The sequence below is a fragment of the Hordeum vulgare genome, chromosome 7H (assembly GCF_904849725.1).
Source record: "Hordeum vulgare subsp. vulgare chromosome 7H, MorexV3_pseudomolecules_assembly, whole genome shotgun sequence".
Lineage (NCBI taxonomy): Eukaryota > Viridiplantae > Streptophyta > Magnoliopsida > Poales > Poaceae > Hordeum > Hordeum vulgare.
In genome coordinates this window covers 566,762,061-566,774,649 of record NC_058524.1, presented here as the reverse complement: position 1 = coordinate 566,774,649, position 12,589 = coordinate 566,762,061, and positions in this window count along the sequence as shown.

The following is a 12,589-nucleotide window of genomic DNA, read 5'->3' as shown; positions in this document are numbered from 1 at the left end:
CTATTTCCGTTCTCATTACGAGATCGAGCATAAACTTGGTTTTCATCTTTACCCAAAAATAGTATTGATTCATGGAACAACTGTAAAGATGCCTTTATTTCCATGTATTTTCCACCTGCTAAGATTATCCCTCTCAGTAATGATATCATGAATTTTAAGCAACTAGATCATGAACATGTTGCAAAATCTTGGGAGAGAATGAAATTGATGATTAGAAATTGTCCCGCTCATGGCCTAAGTCTTTGGATGATTATACAAATTTTCTATGCTGGTTTGAATTTTGCTTCCAGAAATATCTTGGATTCCGCCTCTGGTGGAACTTTTATGGAAATCACACTAGGAGAAGCTACAAAACTCCTAGATAATATCATGACAAATTATTCTCAATGGCACACTGAAATGTCACCTACTAGTAAGAAAGTGCATGCTATAGAAGAAATTAACTCTTTGAGTGCTAAGATGGATGAGTTAATGAAGTTGTTTGCTAGTAAAAGTGCTCCTCTAGATCCAAATGATATGCCTTTATCTTCCTTTATTGATAATAGCAATGAAAATTTGGATTTTAATTTTGTTGGTAGAAATAATTTTGGTAACAACAATGCTTATAGAGGTAACTTTAATCCTAGGCCTTTTCCTAGTAATCCCTCTAATAATGTTGGCAATTCCTACAACAATGCTCATGGAAATTATAATAAAATACCCTCTGATCTTGAGAGTAATTAAATAGTTTATTAATTCGTAAAATATTTTCAATGCTTCCATAGAAGAAAAGTGCTTAAAATTGATGACTTGGCTAGGACTGTTGATAGAATGTCTCTTGATATTGATGCTTTGAAATTGAGATGTGTTCCTCCCAAGATTAATATGGATGAAACTTTGAAGTTCTTGGTGTGACTCCTATTGAATCCTTGTTTTCTAATGTCAATCTTAATGATGATGGGGCTGGATGTGAATCCACTTTGGTTGAGAAACGCCCTAATGATTCGGAGTCTATTTATCTTGATGCTAAAAATACTAAAAGTGGAGTAGAGGATATCAAAACTTTGAATAGTGATGAAATTACTACTTTGGATTTCAAGGAATTTAATTATTATGGTTTCTCTTTGATTGAGTGTATTTCCTTGATGCAATCCATGCTAAACTCTCGACATGCTTATAGCCAAAATAAGGCTTTTACCAAACATATCGTTGATGCTATGATGAAATCTCTTGAAGAGAAACTTGAGTTGGAAATATCAATTCCTAGAAAACTTCATGATGAGTGGGAACATACTATAAAAATTAAGATTAAAAATTATGAATGCCATGCTTTGTGTGATTTGGGTGCTAGTGTTTCCACAATTCCAAAATCTTTATGTGATGTTCTAGGTTTCAATGAGATTGATGAGTGCTCTCTTAATTTGCATCTTGCGGATTCTACTATTAAGAAACCTATGGGAAGAATCAATGATGTTCTTATTATTGCAAATAGGAACTATGTGCCCGTAGATTTCATTGTGCTTGATATTGATTGCAATCCGACATGTCCCATTATTCTTGGTAGACCTTTCCTTAGGACTATTGGTGTTGTTATTGATATGAAGGAAGGGAATATTAAATTTCAATTTCCATTAAAGAAGGGCCTGGAACACTTTCCTAGAAAGAAAGTAAAATTGCCTTATGAATCCATTATGAGAGCTACTTATGGTTTGAGCACTAAATATGACAACACTTGATTCTATTGCCTTACGCCTAGCTAAGGGCGTTAAACAATAGCGCTTGTTAGGAGGCAACCCAATGAATAAATTTATTTTTGCTTTTTTACTTTCTATTTTTTGAGTCCACACCATCATGATTCTGTTATGATTGTGTTTTTTATGTTTTAGTTAGTGTTTGTGCCAAGTAGAACCTTTATGATTAGTTTTGGTGATAGTTGTTTAATCATGCTGAAAAAAAGACAAAAACTTTGTGCTCACGAAATTATTTTTAATTCCTATCCAGAAAGGGCTTTTGAGTTGATTCGTTTTGCTTCTGATTGATATGCAAATTGCCCTAATTGTAATAATTTTTTCAGAATTTTTGGGATAGCAAAGGTATACGAAATATACAGATTGCTACAGACTGTTCTGTTTATGACAGATTATGTTTTTGTTGTGTTGATTGCTTATTTTGATGAAACTATGGTTAGTATCGTGGGGTACGAGCCATGGAGAAGTGAGAATACAGTAATATAACATCAATCTAAATGGAAATTAAGTTTGCTACAGTACCTAAAAAGTTGGTGGTTTGTTTTCTTATGCTAATGATATCACGAGTTTCTGTTTAAGTTTTGTGTTGTGAAGTTTTCAAGTTTTGGGTGATGTTCTTATGGACAATGGAATAAAGAGTGGAAAGAGCCTAAGCTTGGGGATGCCCAAGTCATCCCAATACAAACTCAAGGACACCAAAAAGCCTAAGCTTGGGGATGTCCCGGGAAGGCATCCCCTCTTTCGTCTTCAATCCATCGGTAACGTTACTTGGAGCTATATTTTTATTTACCACATGATATGTGTTTTGCTTGGAGCGTCGTGTATTATAGGAGTCTTTGCTTTTTGTTTTATCACAATCATCCTTGCTTCACACCTTTTGAGAGGGACATGCACTCATCGTGAATTTGTTAGAATACTCAATGAGCTTCACTTATATCTTTTGAGTTAGGCAATTTAGCTCGCATGTGCTTCACTTATATCTTTTGAGCTAGATAATATTGCTCCCATGAGCTTCACTTATATATTTTGAGCTAGATAATTTTGCTCTAGTGCTTCACTTAAATCTTTGTAGAGCACGGCGGTGTCATATTTTGTAGAAATAAAAACTCTCGATCTTCACTTATATCATTTTGAGAGCGCTCTCTCTAAGTAACTTCGTAATTGGCGTGTGTTATGAAATTAGTCCTAAATATGATAGACATCCGAAGAGGATATAATAAAAACTTTCATATTCAATTGCATTGATTAATAAGATAAGTTTGATTCCTCACAATTAGTTTTGAGATATGGATATGGTAATATTAGAGTTATGTTAGTAGGGTGTTGTGAATCTAGAAATACTTGTGTTAAGGTTAGTGATTCCCGTAGCATGCACATATGGTGAACCGCTATGTTATGAAGTCGGAGCATAATTGATTTATTGATTGTCAACCTTTGTGTGGCGGTCGGGATCGCGTGATGGTTAACTCCTACCAACCCTTCCCCTAGGAGTAAGCGTTTAGCACTTTGTTTTGATTACTAATAAAACTTTCACAATAAGTATATGAGTTCTTCATGACTAATGTGAGTCCATGGTATAGATGCACTCTCACCCTTCCACCATTGCTAGTCTCTCTAGTGCCGTGCAACTTTCGTCGGTGCACAAAACCACCATATACCTTCCTCAAAACAGCCACCATACCTACCTATTATGGCATTTTCATAGCCATTCCGAGATATATATTGCCATGCAACTTCCACCGTTCCGTCTCATGACATCTACCATCACTTTCATATTGCCATTGCATCATCGTAAGGTAGCTAGCGAGATGTTCCAATGTCATACACTAAGCTAGATCGTTGCACATCCCGGTACACTGTCGGAGGCATTTCATATAGAATCATTATTGTTCTAAGTATCGAGTTGTAAGTAAATAAAGTGTGATGATCATCATTATTAGAGCATTGTCCCATGTGAGGAAATAATAAAATAGGTCAGCGAATCCCAAATAAAAAAAGGGCAAAGATGCCCACCAAAAAAAAGAAATGGAAAAAAAGGAGGCCAAAGAGCCCAAACTAAAAAATGAGAGAAAAAGAGAGAAGGGACAATGCTACTATCTTTTTCCACACTTGTGCTTCAAAATAGCACCCTGTTCTTCATGATAGAGAGTCTCTTGTTTTGTCACTTTCATGTACTATTGGGAATTTTCAATATATAACTTGGCTTGTATATTCCAATGATGGGCTTCCTCAAAATTGCCCTAGGTCTTCGTGCGCAAGCAAGCTGGGTAAACACACACTAGTTTTCTTTTTGAGATTTCATACACTTATAGCTCTTGTGCATCCGTTGCATGGCAATCCCTACTCATTCACATTGATATCTATTTATGGGCATCTCCATAGCCCGTTGATACGCCGAGTCGATGTGACCATCTCCTCCTTTTTTGCCTCACAACCTCCACCACACTCTATTCCACCTATAGTGCTATATCCATGGCTCACGCTCATGTATTGCGTGAGAGTTGAAAAAGTTTGAGAAAGTAAGAGTGTGAAAACAATTACTTGGCCAATACCAGGGTTGTGCATGATTTAAATTCGTTGTGTGGGGATGATGGAGTATAGCCAGACTATATGATTTTGTAGGGATAACTTTCTTTGGCCTTGTTATTTCAAAAGTTCGTGATTACTTTGCTAGTATGCTTGAAGTATTATTGTTTTCATGTCAATATTAAACTATTGTTTTGAATCTTATGGATCTAAACATTCATGCCACAATAAAGAAGTTACAAAGAACAAATATGTTAGGTAGCATTCCACATAAAAAATTCGGTCTTTATCACTTCCCTACTCGAGGACGAGTAGGAGTTAAGCTTGGGGATGCTTGATACGTCTCCAACGTATCTATAATTTTTGATTGTTCCATGCTATTATATTATCAACTTCGGATGTTTTATATGCATTTATATGCTATTTTATATCATTTTTGGGACTAACCTATTAATTCAGTGCCCAGTGCTAGTTTCTGTTTTTTCCGTGTTTTGACCTTTTTCAGATAAGAATATTAAACGGAGTCCAAACGGAATAAAACCTTCGGGATGATTTTTTTCCATAACAGAAGGGAGCCAGAAGACTTGAGAACCAAGGCAGAGGGCCACGGAGGAGGCCACGAGCCCCCTAAGCGCGCCCGAGGGGGCGCCTAGCAGGCTCGTGGGCCCCCCGTGCCTCCTTTGCCCTACCTCTTTCGCCTATAAATTCCCTAAAATCCCCAAACCAACACAGAGAGCCACGAAAATACTTTTCCGCTGCCGCAAGCTTCTGTTTCCGCGAGATCCCATCTGGGGACCGTTCTGGTGCCTTGCCGGAGGGGGATTCGGACACGGAGGGCTTCTTCATCAACACCATTGCCTCTCCGATGATGCGTGAGTAGTTCACCACAGACCTTCGGGTCCATAGCTAGTAGCTAGATGGCTTCTTGTCTCTCTTGGATCTTCAATACAAAGTTCTCCATGATCTTCATGGAGATCTATCCGATGTAACTTTCTTTCGTATCCTTGTAATTATCTTCGAGTTATGGGTTTCGTTTGGCCAACTTGATCTATAATTCTCGCAATGGGAGAAGTGCTTGGTTTTGGGTTCATACCATGTGGTGTCCTCACCTAGTTACAGAAGGGGTAGCGAGGGACGCATCGTGTTGTTGCCATCAAGGGTAAAAAGATGGGGTTTATATCATATTGCATGAATTTATCCCTTTACATCATGTCATCTTGCTTAAGGCATTACTCTGTTTGTTATGAACTTAATACACTAGATGCATGCTGGATAGCGGTCGATGTGTGGAGTAATAGTAGTAGATGCAGAAAGTATCGGTCTACTTGTCTCAGACATGATGCCTATATGTATGATCATTGCCTTAGATATCGTCATGACCTTGCGTGATTCTATCAATTGCTCGACAATAATCCGTTCACCCACCGTAATACTTGCTATCATGAGAGAAGCCTCTAGTGAACACTATGGCCGCCAAGTCTATTTTACACATTATATATTGAGATCTACATGCAAAAATACCAACAATACCTTGCTGCACTTTTATTTATTTATTTATATTTACCTATTATCACTATCAGATCTCACCTTGCAAGTAATCGTAAAGGGATTGACAACCCCTTTATCGCGTTGGGTGCAAGTTTGTTTGCTTTTGCGCAGGTGCCTTGGTGCCTCATCTTGATACTCCTACTGGATTGATACCTTGGTTCTCAAACTGAGGAAAATACTTATCTCTACTTTGCTGCATCACCCTTTCCACTTCAAGGGAAAAACCAACGCAATCTCAAGAAGTAGCAGATCTCGCATTATGATGATCAGAAAAACAGATGGCATGTGCATACCCAATCATATCAGAGTCCAGATTTCGCTGGAACTCGAAGAATAGGACAATATCCTTTGTGCCTTGGAGATATCGAAAGATATTCTTCACTTGATACCAATGACGTTTGGTGGGAGCTGCGTTGTGTCTAGTAAGTAGATTTACTGCAAATGTAATATCAGATCTTGTGCAATTTGCAAGATACATAAGCGCTCCAGCAACACTTAGGTATGGAACTTCAGGTCCCAACACCTCTTCTTCATCATCCCTTGGCCTGAACGGATATTTCTCTACGTTTAGAGATCGAACCACCATAGGAGTTTTAGATGGATAGTATTTGTTCATATTGAATTTCTCCAATATTTTTTGGATATAGGCAGCTTGGTGTATCATGATTCCTGAGGGAAGATGCTCAAGTTGGATCCCTAAGAAAAATTTAGTGTTACCCAAATCCTTCATCTCAAATTCCATCTTTAGGTGATTATGTGCTTCATCAATGTCTGGTGTGCTGCCGACGATGTTGAGATCATCAACATACACAAAAATGATGCAAAATCCTCTGGAAGACTTCTTGATGAAGACACATGGGCAATCATCACTATTGGAGTAACCTTTATGAAGAAGGAACTCGCTTAGTCGGTTGTACTACATCCGTCCCGACTGTCTTAAGCCATATAATGACTTATTCAGCTTTACACAATACATGTTGTGTTTTGCACTATTATTCGGGACAGAGATTCCGTGAGGAATCTTCATATATATGTCTGAATCTAGTGACCCGTAAAGAATGTGGTCACCACGTCCATCAACTGCATGGATAGACGATTTTGCACTGCTAGTGATATAAGATATTGAAAAGTGGTTCCACTCATTACTAGAGAGTATGTTTCATTGAAATCAATGTCGGGTTTTTGCGTGAAACCTTGTGCTACGAGCCTTGCTTTATATCTCACCACCTCATTGTTCTCATTCTGTTTCCGAAGAAAAACCCGTTTGAATCCCACACGGAAAACATTGGGAGGTGTGGGTATTGCTTCAATGAATACCTTTCTTTTGTTAAGCGAAGCAATTTCTGATTGGGTTGCATCCTTCCATTTAGGCAAGTCTCCAACGTATCTATAATTTTTTATGGTTCCATGCTATTATCTTGTCAAACTTTGGATGTTTTATATGCCTTTTATATCTTTTTGGGACTAACTTATTAACTCAGTGTGAAGTGCCAGTTCCTGTTTTTTCCGTGTTTTTGACCCTTTTCAGAGGAGGATTTTAAACGGTGTCCAAACAGAATAAAACTTCCGAAAAGATTTTTTTCCGGAACAGAAGATACGCACCAGACTTGAGAACCAAGGCAGGGGCAAGCAGGGGACCCCACAAGCCCCCTAGGCACGGCCAGGGGGGCCACACCTAGCAGGCTTGTGGGCCCCCTGTGGCACGTCTGCCCTACCTCTTCCGCCTATAAATTCAGAAAAAATCCAAAACTGAAGAAGAGATCCACGAAAATACTTTTCCGCCGCCGCAAGCTTCTGTCTCCGCAAGATCCCATCTGGGGCACGTTCTGGTGCCCTGTCGGAGGGGGATTCGGATATGGAGGGCTTCTTCATCAACACCATGACCTCTCCAATGATGCATGAGTAGTTCACCATAGACCTTCGGGTCCATAGCTAGTAGCTAGATGGCTTCTTCTCTCTCTTGGATCTTCAATACAAAGTTCTCCATGATCTTCATGGAGATCTATCCGATGTAATCTTCTTTTGTGGTGTGTTTGTCGAGATCCGATGAACTGTGGATTTATGATCAGATTATCTATGAATCTTATTTGAGTTTCTTCTAATCTCTCTTATGCATGATTTCATATCCTTGTAATCCTCTTCGAGTTGTGGGTTTTGTTTGGCCAACTTGATCTATGATTCTTGCAATGGGAGAAGTGCTTGGTTTTGGGTTCATACCGTGCGGTGACCTCACCCAGTGACAGAAGGGGTAGCGAGGCACGCATCGTGTTGTTGCCATCAAGGGTAAAAAGATGGGGTTTTCATCATTGGTTTGAGTTTATCCCTCTACATCATGTCATCTTGCTTAAAGCGTTACTCTGTTCGTCATGAACTCAATACACTAGATGCATGCTGGATAGCGGTTCATGTGTGGAGTAATAGTAGTAGATGCAGAAAGTATCGGTCTACTTGTCTCGGACGTGATGCTTATATGTATGATCATTGCCTTAGATATCGTCATGACTTTGCATGGTTCTATCAATTGCTCGACAGTAATTTGTTCACCCACCGTATTATTTGCTATTTTGAGAGAAGCCTCTAGTGAACATTATTGTCCCCGGGTCTACTTCACACCATATTTTCAGCCTTAAAATTTTACTTCGTTGCACTTTCCGCCTTCAGATCTCACTTTGCAATCAATCTTGAAGGGATTGACAACCCCTTTATAGCGTTGGGTGCAAGCTCTTTTGTGTTTGCGTAGGTACTCTAGACTTGGCGCGATTCTCCTACTGGATTGATACCTTGGTTCTCAAACTGAGGGAAATACTTACTGATCCTGTGCTGCACCACCCTTTCCTCTTCAAGGGAAAAACCGACGCAAGCTCAAGAGGCAACAGAAGGATTTCAGTCGCCGTAGCAGCAAGTCGGAGCGCCTTTCGCACTCAATGATAGACCTTGGATCATGATTACTGAGAAGGGTATCTACAATCTTTTTAGGAAAACATATGTCGACGGTCATAGTATTATAGTCAAATGATTCTCCAGAATCAACATAGTTCATCGAAACTTCCTGCACCCCTAGAGACTCTTCGTGATTTCCCAATAGGATTGAGTGTGGGTGTTTCGATGTTCCAGTCAGTTTGTGGATACTAGAGCTGGGTTGTGGAGGTTGCCCTTCCATTAGGTGTATACTACCCATCAGGTGTTTGTCAACATTGAGTTTATCTACATTTACTAACTCCGAGGATTTTCTCCTCGATTTCCTTTGTTGCTTGATAGAAGCTTGCTCCACATGAGAGGTTGTACTACTCTCCCTCTTTTTAGGAACATGGAGTTCAGTGGTTTTAATTGGTACCTCCACTCTTTCTGGTGCGTTTCTAGCTGGATTTAAGGATTTTGTAACACCTTTCAGATCAGTAAATGAATCTCGTAGATTATTTGCAAGATGTTGCAAATTAATGATCTTCTGAACTTGAAGTTCGGTCTCATGGGTACGTGGATCGAAGGATGAAATAGCATGAGCATTTGAATCAATTTTTGGGCATTCTTTCTAGTACTTGAAATCTCCCCCTAATGTTAGAGAATGCTCCTCATTGAATATGCAATCAGCGTGACGAGTTGTGAACAGATCCCCACTAAAAGGTTCCCGGGACTTAATAATCGACGGCAATTTGTACCCCACATAGATCCCTAACTTTCTGTGTGGGCACATATATTTCCGATGTGGTGGTGAGATCGGGATATATGCAGCACATCTGAACTTATGCAAATGGGAAATGCTAGGACGATTTCCACGTACCAATTCCAGAGGGGAAGAACTATGATATGCAGTTGGCCTCAATTGTATCAAGTCAGCAGCGTGTAAAACAGCGTGACCCCAACAAGAGGTTGGCAAATTGCAAGTCATCAACAAAGGTCTTGCACTAAGTTTAATCCTTTTAATCAATGCTTCAGCCAAACCATTTTGTGCATGGACATATGGAACAGAGTGTTGAACTTCAATCCCCAAAGCCATGCAATAATCATTGAAAGCACGCGAGGAGAATTCTACCGCATTGTCCATTCGAATTGACTTAATTCGACTCTCAGGATAATGGGCTTGCAACCGAATGACTTGCCTCATTATCTTCGCAAATGCATGGTTCCGTGTGGATAGAAAACACACATGTGACCATCGTGTAGGTGTGTCAATCAGAACCATGAAATACCTGAAAGGTCCATATGATGGCTGAATGGGACCACAAATGTCTCCTTGAATACGTTCAAGGAACTGAAGTGGTTCAGCTTGTATTTTGAGATGCGAGGGACTCAAAATTAGCTTTCCCGTGGCACAAGATGTGCACATAAAATCAGAAGATTGAGGAAATTTTGACTCAAGCAAATTATGACCAATGGAATTGCTAGTAATATTTCTCATCGTCCTGATTCTGGGGTGGCCCAGGCGATCATGCCAGGTTTGGAATGCATCAACATTGTGAAAAATTACTTTGTATGCAACATGTTCCACGAGTTTGATGTACGTATAGTACAAACCATATGATAGAGAAGGAATTTTCTCATGTACCTTTTTGCCATATCAGTGAACTTTAGTAAAGAGTAGATACTCCTCTTTGTTGTCTTCATGGGTTTCAATATGAAAACCATTCTTACGGATATCTCAATAACTGATCAGGGTACGTGATGAGTCGGGATACAATAAAGCACCCTCGATCGTCACTTGTGTACCACTTGGGAGGGTGAATATGGCACAAGCAGTACCAACAATCATTGTATAGCGTCCAGCGATAGTTAGAATATCTTCATTTTTTCAGAGTTTGGAAATATTTCATCTCCCTCACTATGGAGTTTGTGGTACCACTGTTCACAAGGCATAATTCCTCTTCCATCGGATTGTTCCCATAGAAAAATATATAAAACAAAAGAATTTTCAATAATAAAACCTTTTTTAATACATGGAATACAATCTTATTTTATCAAATCTGCTGATACAATACAATATGATACAAAGACAACAACAAACTTATGTTCTTATTACAATCATCACAAATGGACATAATTAAGTAGATCACTGAGGAGATCGAGGGACTAGTCAAAGTCGCCAAACATATTGTTTGAGGTGTACTCAAGAAACATGGCCTCCGTTTCAGCAGGGTCCTCAAGAGGATAAGGAATCATGGCGTTGCTCAGTCCAGGAGGAACATCGTGGGAATCGCCAACTCCATTTGCGCTATGCGGATGAAGGTTGAAGTTGGCTTCAAGCCTTTTCCCTTGAGGTGCTTTGCGTCCGTGAGATTGGTGGTACAACATACCAGATGCTTGGGCATGGAGCACTTTTCAGTAGAATGCGTGCAGCATCCACACTTGTTGCAAAGATTATATTTATCAAACTTGGGCTTTGAAGTGCCTTATCCCTTGCCTGAGCTTTTGCTGGTGTCTGACACAGTATTGCAATATGTTCTTCATGAGTAGCTACATGTATCACATCCACCTCTACATTGATGGGGTCTCCTGCCATGTAATGCTTGAGTCTTTGCCCATTCACAACATGTGGTTTGGTGCCTTCAAAATTGTTAATCTTGATTGCACCAGAGCGGTAGAGTTCTTTGATATGGTACGGTCCTTCCCACTTGGAAAGTAATTTACTTGGAGAAGACCTGAAATGAGATCTATACAACAAAACTTTATCACCAACATTAAATTCACGTTTCAAAATTCTCTTGTCATGCCACTTCTTTACCTTTTCTTTGAACATTTTTGCACTCTCGTAAGCTTGACTTCTCCACTCATCTAGAGAAGTCAAGTTCATGAGACGCTTTTCACCAGCAAGCTTTGGGTCAGCATTAAGCTCTCTAACAGTCCAAAAAGCTTTGTGCTCTAACTCTAAAGGTAGATGGCATGCCTTACCATAGACCATCTTATACGGAGACATTCCCATGGGATTTTTGTAAGCAGTTCTATACGCCCACAAAGCATCTCCTAACTTTTTGGACCAGTCATTTCTAGAACTGTTCACTGTCTTTTGCAAGATCAACTTGATCTCTCTATTTGTGAGCTCAACTTGCCCACTTGTTTGAGGGTGGTAAGGTGAAGCAATTCTATGATTGACATCATATTTGGCTAGAGCTTTTCTAAAATCACCATGTGTAAAATGTGATCCTCCGTCGGTAATGAGGTACCTAGGTACACCAAACCTAGGGAAGATTACATCCTTGAGCATTTTCAAAGATGTCTTGTGATCAGCACTTCCAGTGGGGATTGCTTGAACCCACTTGGTCACATAATCAATAGCCACTAAGATATGAGTGTACTTGTGTGAAGGAGGAAAAGGACCCATAAAATCAAAACCCCAACAATCAAAAGTCTCAATGACTAGAGAATAATTCATTTGCATCTCATTTCTCCTACTAATATTACCAACTCTCTGACACTTATCACAAGATAAAACATAATTTCTAGCGTCTTTAAAGAGAGCAAGCCAATAAAAACCCGACTCAAGAATCTTGTGTGCGGTCCTCTCACCGGCATGATGTCCTCCATAAGGATTGCTATGACATTGTCTCAAAATATCCTTATGCTCATGCTCCGGTACGCATCTCCTCACGATACCATCCACACCTTCTCTAAAAAGATGTGGGTCATCCCAAAAGTAATACCTCAAGTCATGGAAGAATTTCTTCCTCTGCTGGAATGTTAAACCTGGAGAACAAAACTTTGCAACAATAAAGTTAGCATAATCTACATACCATGGATCAGAATTAGATTGTACCCTCAAAACAGCTAACTGTTCATCAGGAAAATTATCGTTGACC